We start from the raw sequence: 7,046 nt of genomic DNA, 5'->3' as shown, positions 1-7,046 counted from the left end.
GGTGGTGTGTTAGTAGTAGCCCTCTGTGGCTCCTCCTGCTGCCGCTCCCCTCCTGCAAACCCGGCAAGGTCAGCATCATAGCATCGAGCGCCTACCACATGTCGAGTAAGAAGAGGGTGACGAACTTACGCTGGGGGCTGCACCGGGGGCTGCTGTCCGGGCTGCTCAGCACGACCAGTGGTGTCTCTGAAGCCCCATCCAGGGGCTGGCTGCTCGCCGAGGTCCTCGCCCTCTTCACCCTCTGGGCCAACATCTCTGTCTCCCTGCGGAAGCAAAAAATAGATCAAGACAAGCAACCCAATTCGAGGAAATGGAAATGACAGTAAGGAACAGAGAACTTACTCGTCATCCGTCTCCTCCTCTTCCACCAGTTTCCTTTTCCTCTTCGGGCTGAGAGGCCCAAGATCAAAAGGGAGCTCCACATCATCATCCGAGTCGATGCCTGCCGGAGGAGGCGAAGGAAGCGGCGGGGTTTGTGCGCGCGCGGATGAGGAAGGGGCTGTTGTCTTCTTCTTCTCAGCGGCCTTCGTCGGCCTCTTGGCTGCCGTGGCCCTCGTGTGGCGCCCAGACCCCTCCAGGGTCAATTGAGGCCGCGCAGCCCTGCCGGGCCGGACCGGCTCACCGGAGCCAGCCCGCCCCAGGACTCGCCCTCTTCCCCTGGTTGGCGTCGAGCCCGCCGCCACGTCCTCCTCCTCCCCCGACGACTCGTCGGCCGCGTCCTCAACGAGCGGAGATCTAGTGTCGGCACTGCTAACCTCCTCGGAGGCTGCCGCCCACCAGGAGAGCTCCTCTTCCTCCGCCGCCGTTGCGGCCTTGTCCTCCACGCCCCCGGCGCTGCCGGCCTCCATGGCAAGCTGTGCCTCCCTCGCCCTAGTGGCGATGTAGTCCAGCTCTGCCTGGGTGGTGTCCATGATAAGCCACCGCTCGGCGTCGGCATTGACGTACACCTTGATCAGGGTGTCGAAGAATTGCTGCACATCCTCGTCCTTCGGCTCCTCCCAGCTCGGGACAGGGCCATGCACATTACAGTCCGGCATCATGGCGATGATCTCGGACCGACGCGAATTGTTGCACAACGGGACCACCCCCGCTGGCAGCTTGAAAAATGGCCCCTTGAGGGCCTTGCCAACCTTTGCGGCAGCCCTCGCGGCCTTGCCGGTCCGCTCGACGTCGCCATCGCGACCCACATCAAGCTGGAAAAGCTGCTGGTAGAAGTGGGCATGCGCCAGCACTGTGAAGTTGTGATCGAGGCCGGGGCGGAGTCGCATAATGTCAGCCGGGTTCGTAAAGAGCCAAGCTGGCCTCCCCTTGTTGTGCAACAGGGCGATCCGGCGGCGAATGAAGTCCGCCCCGATCATCTCAAGGGTGAGTCCGGCCTGGGTGAGCCGGAGAATCCTGGTGGTGGCGACAGTGAGCCTCCCATCGGCGGCGTCGACATCGCTCCAATCGCTGCCACAGACCGGCGGCACTCGGCGGACCTTGCAGAATTTCGGTGGGTTTTCATCTTCAATCCAGCACCACCGGCCACGCCATTCCTCCCACCTCTCCTTCACGGCACCGTTCAGGTATGCCCCCTTGGATCTTGGGATCCAGGTGACGCAACCGGAGACGGCTCCTCCCGGCTGGATTTGAGGGAAGAAGTAATGGCGGAAGAGCGCCGTGTTGGGCTGCACCCCGGCAAAGCCTTCGCAAAGATGCACGAAGAAAGCCATGCACGCCATCGCATTCGGAGTAAAATCCAAGAGGCGAAAGCCGAAGGTGCGCATAACGTCGCAGAAGAAATTGGAGAAAGGAGGGCATAACCCGCAAGAAAAGTAATCAACGAAGAAGGGGTACCAATTTGAGGCAAAATCAGCGCAAGCAGCAGGAATGATGCGCGTCGCTGGGTGTCCCGAATCCTCTCCCCCCGTCTTCACTCCCCATAGGGGCTTGAAGGAGGCCCGGAGCTCTTGAACGTCAACCGTCGAGGGGAAGAAGAAGGCGAACTTCGTCCGATCCCCCGACAGCGCGCTCTCCGGCGGCTCCATCGTCCCGGAGCCCTTAGCCACCCCCTTTCCCTTGGCGAATTTGGGAGCCATGGCGACCAAGAAGTTTAGAGGGCTGAGGAAGGGGGATGGCGAAGCAACGACGGCGGGCGACGGCGGAAGCTTAGGAAGGAAGGAAGAGAGGAAACGGCGGCTCTGAGATTGGAAAAGGCACGAGGGAAGAGGAGAAAGTGAGCAGCGCGCCCACAGTTATTCCTTCTTATGGGGGAAAAACGCGGGCCGCCTCCTTTCACATTAACTGTGATATGACGCATGCCCGCGGGAAGCAACCCCACGCATGCCGCCCATGTCACACACGCCTCCCCATGCTGCGCCACGCGCGGGAAGCATGGGAAGCGCAGCGCGCGAAGAGACTTACCGCGGTAATAACCGCCCCGCCTGCCCGCGCACCGTTTTTGGGCCAAGCCCAATGACGCGATTGCGCTGACGTGTGGCCCAGGCCCGGGGGCTCCTGTCGGTGTACAAAAAGAGGGGTACGCTTTTTGTACCCCTATAACTGTGCACGGGCAGTCTGAGCCACGGGCACCACCACACTAAGCAAGGCAAGGGAGGTGAGCCAAGGTAAGGCTGAAGCTCGAGAGAAGAAGAACGACGCCAAGACCGAGCCCACAAAGAGCAAAGGAGATGAAGCGGACTCCCCCCGGCAAGATCCTTGCCGGGAGGCGGTTTTAGCAAACCTGGCAAGACCCTTGCCGTGGCAGCTCGCCCCACACCTACGGAGTGAGTCACCCTTGAGTCCACTGCCCCCATGGGGCAAGGATTCGGGAGACATCCCCGTGGTGGCATGCAGATCTTGGTGAAGACGTTCAAGATCAGATACACCCTTTAGAAGATGATGATCCTTGGCGGGATCCCAGCCAAGGAGGACCACATGGCCCCCGGCAAGAGCCTTGCCGGGGATGACAGCAGGCGCCACGGCAAGACCCTTGCCGGGGCCCCGGCAAGGCCCTTACCAAGAACACCCGTAGGGCCACGATCAGGCCCACGCCAGTCAAACCTCCATCACCGTTCGCATGCAGCTGCTGACCCAACTAGCTGGGCAGGTACCTGCGTGGCGGCATGCGGATCTTCATGAAGACCCACCACTGCGCCACCTCAGCTGCCTGCCTGCCTACATGGTGCTGCGGGCGCCGCTGGCCAGGGCGCGTGTCGACACGAGAGGGAGCAGCGATGGACGAGACATGGATCTCTCCCGTCCCCAATAAAGCAAGGACACTTGAGCAAGATGCATTAAATGCGCCTTGTCATGTAATGCGAGGGATAACCTCACATCACTGTACCCTTTCCACCTCCTGTGTGCCACTGTGGCAACCCCTTTCCTATAAAAGGAGGCCCGAGGCGACCAGGAGGAGGATTCGGCTTTTTGGAGCTCCTCACGCCCCATAGCTAGCCCAAGAACACAAATATACAATCCACCAAAGCAGTAGTAGGGTTTTACGCATCCTCGCGGCCCGAACCTGCATAAACGAACCGTGTGCTATCTGTTTGATCCGCTCTTCTCACGACCCCGCGCCCCACAACCGTAGTAGGGATTCTTGTGATCCCATAGGTGTCGTTCCCACCGACACTCGTACTATTAAAGACGGTAAAGAAAGAGGCGAAATATATTCTGGTTGCTGAACAAGGTGAAGCGGAATGCCCATATTGTGCCCTCCTCCATGCAGAAGGCATGCACGACTCTAGTCGAACCCCTTGTGATGGCCGACTGCCCATCGTTCACGGTCTTAATGAAAACATCTAGATAATCATCATGTTCTGGTAGAAATACTTTAGCCTTTGCATGCCCACCACTCATGTAGTTTGAGAGGTAATCTTGAGTAAACTGCTTTGCCAATCACTGCAAAGGAATAAGATTTCAGACATTGTCATCTAACACAACTCACTATGGGCAGTAAAAAGAAGGCTACAGAGTTCTTACTTACCATCTCGCAGTTCGCTGTTGTCTTGGATAAAGTGTAAACAAATAGTTTAATTCCCATCTTTGGACTCATTTTACTAACAATCTTTATCAGCTTCCTCACTTGATGCTGGTTCATCGATATCTCATTGCCCCATACGCAGAAAGGGTCAAAACACGAATCTTTACCAATGACATATGTACCTAAAAGCACCAAGTTAATATTAGAAGCTAAACAGGAATGGCACAATGATGTAGTACAAAACTCTTTTATAATATTTCTATATACATTCGTATGTGGTAGTCCATTTGAAATCTCTAAAAAGAATAAATATTTAGGAACAAAGGGAGTATCTTATAACATCCAATATACTCACATGTTAGAAGAATTAACATCTTATATTATGGGCCGGAAGGAGTTTAGTTCGTTCTTAAAAATTATCTTCTGCTGTATCCACGGGTTACAGATCGTTTGAGCTAGTTCGGACTCAAATAGACCTAAAGTATATCTAAACATGAGGGCTAGTTTGAGCTAGTTGCATCTATAACCCACCCAAAAAAACTAGTATCCAACCCAAGAGGTGCTAATTGGAGCTAGTTCTCTTGGTGCATTTGTTGTCAATCTAACCTTGCCATCCAAACAACTCTTTGGATGAAGTTAGTTCAGGGTTAGTAATGAGCTAGAAACTAACTCTAACCTCTACCTAGTTGTCGGTGTCAAAACCGGCGAATCTCGGGTAGGGGGTCCTGAACTGTGCGTCTAAGGCGGATGGTAACAGGAGGCAGGGGACACAATGTTTTACCCAGGTTCGGGCCCTCCTGATGGAGGTAAAACCCTACGTCCTGCTTGATTATTCTTGATAATATGAGTAGTACAAGAGTTGATCTACCACGAGATCGGAGAGGCTAAACCCTAGAACCTAGCCTATGGTATGATTGTATGTTGTCCTACGGACTAAAACCCTCCGGTTTATATAGACACTGGAGGGGGCTAGGGTTACACAAGGTCGGTTACAAAGGAGGAGATATACATATCCATATTGCCTAACTTGCCTTCCACGCCAAGTAGAGTCCCATCCGGACACGGGACGAAGTCTTCAATCTTGTATCTTCATAGTTCAACAGTCCGGCCAAAGGATATAATCCGGCTGTCCAGATACCCCCTAATCTAGGAATCCCTCAATAGCCCCCGAACCAGGCTTCAATGACGATGAGTCCGACGCGCAGTGTTGTCTTCGGCATTGCAAGGCGGGTTCTTCTCCAAATTTCGAACGTTTGTTAAGAAGTATATGTTCCCATAAATATTGGACCTCTTGGCTTCTGCACCCAATAAGGGCTATCTCCCACACGTCGAGTGAATACGAGGCGCCAGGGCGTTTTTACATTCGCCCCCCTAGCCAGATAAATAAATTGTCTATTAAAGGGATGGGGATTCTTAGATCCAATCCATACCATCCTCCCCCAGTGAGAATCCATCGGACCGTGTCGGCGTTCTGGGAACGGGGGTCCCCAGACTTGCCTGCCTGCGGCCTGCGGCGTGGCTCAAAAGGGGGCCCAGCATGGCCCATCTTCATAAACACAGACCCAAGACCCTCGCGAGGGGCCAAGCCTCGTGGGGCGGATGACGCGGAGCTTCCTCAAGCACGGCCTCATCAGGCTGGCTCGCAAGGAGGCGGAGAGATCAAGGCGGGGTACCTCACGAGGTGCCCGTGACGCAAGCCATGACGACCAAAGGCGCCAGGCGGGTGCTAGCCCGCGCAACGTCTTCCTTTCCTCTTTGGTGCAAAGGGAGCAAGCGCAGCCGCGGGGTACCGAGGCATCAAGCAAAGGTCGCCATTTCGGTGCAACAAGACCAAGACCAGGAGGACTGCAAGACGGAGGTCATTGTGGAGCCCAGGACGGCGTCACCACCAGAGCTTTGTGCAGGCGAAGACTACTTTTGTCAAGATAGCAATACTTTAATTAATTTTTAGTCCTTTTAATTGACATAGATACAAATACTCTACTAGGATGATGCACAAGAAAAGGTCAGGATAGCTCAGTTGGTAGAGCAGAGGACTGAAAATCCTCGTGTCACCAGTTCAAATCTGGTTCCTGGCAGAGAAAAAAAAAAGATCCACCGAATAGGTATTGATCCAAATACCTCGAGATGGATTGTGATACATATTCATTAATAATATTTATTCATCTAATTTGTATTCCGCTATTCCGACGAATATTTTTTTAGTCTTGCTTATCTTTATCTTATCTTATTTTCCTAGTGCTAGCTGTCCCCCTTCAGAATAGCCCGCCATTGTTGGCTCCCTTCCCGCTCGATATTTGGGAAGAGGACCAGGGCCTCTATAAATAGGACCAGCCACCCACAGAACAAAAGGGGAGAGAGAGGGAGAAGGGTGACTAAACTCCTCCCAGCAGTTCATCGCCTCGGCCAAGAGCAGACCCTCGCGAGGCTGTTCTTCCTTGTATTGTTCATCATCATCAGCCCAAGAGGCAATCCACCACACCACACACTGGAGTAGGGTATTACACCACAATGGTGGCCCGAACCAGTATAAACCCCATGTCATTCGTGTTGTTCTTTCCATTGCTTAGATCTTAGCGAGGCGGAGGGGTGCAGGTAGGTAGGAGGGGAAATCTCTGCGCGCACCCTAGTGTTCGAACCTCAAGGGTCTGCCAGAACCCGAAATCCAACATTTGGCGCGCCAGGTAGGGGTGCACCGGAGTTTTCTCTTCCGCCACCGCCACGGCCAGCCTCGCGATGAGTAGCGCGTCGCCCGCTCCGGCCACCCGCGCCAGCACGGGGGCCAGGGGGCTCTGAGCCCTGGCCCCAGCCCTGCAACAGGTACGGTGGCCGGACAAGTTCAAGCCAACGACGCCGCTGCGCTACGGCGGCGCGACAGATCCGCTGGCCTTCTTACCGGCGAGCGAGGAGGCCCCACTCGAAGCTGGAGGTGACGATTGGGTCATGGCCAACTGGCTCCCCATGGCCCTCACCGGCGCTCCGCGCCCATGGCAGCTCCACCTGCCGGCAACCTCCATGGCCTCTTGGGAAGAGCCCCGCAGCCTCTTCCCCACCGAGTCTGCTACACCAATACCCCCGGTCG

The 7,046-nt window shown here is 55.1% G+C and overlaps 1 non-coding gene across 1 annotated transcript; it reads left to right on the top strand.

Moving 5' to 3' along the window:
* The first annotated feature begins 5,969 nt into the window (after window positions 1-5,969).
* On the top strand, window positions 5,970-6,042 carry TRNAF-GAA. Its single transcript has one exon. It is a non-coding gene; the product is annotated as a tRNA-Phe (tRNA).
* The last annotated feature ends 1,004 nt before the right edge of the window (window positions 6,043-7,046 follow it).

The sequence above is a fragment of the Triticum dicoccoides genome, chromosome 4A, assembly GCF_002162155.2.
Source record: "Triticum dicoccoides isolate Atlit2015 ecotype Zavitan chromosome 4A, WEW_v2.0, whole genome shotgun sequence".
In the NCBI taxonomy this organism is placed as follows: Eukaryota; Viridiplantae; Streptophyta; class Magnoliopsida; order Poales; family Poaceae; genus Triticum; species Triticum dicoccoides.
This window is presented reverse-complemented; position numbering and strand designations above follow the sequence as displayed.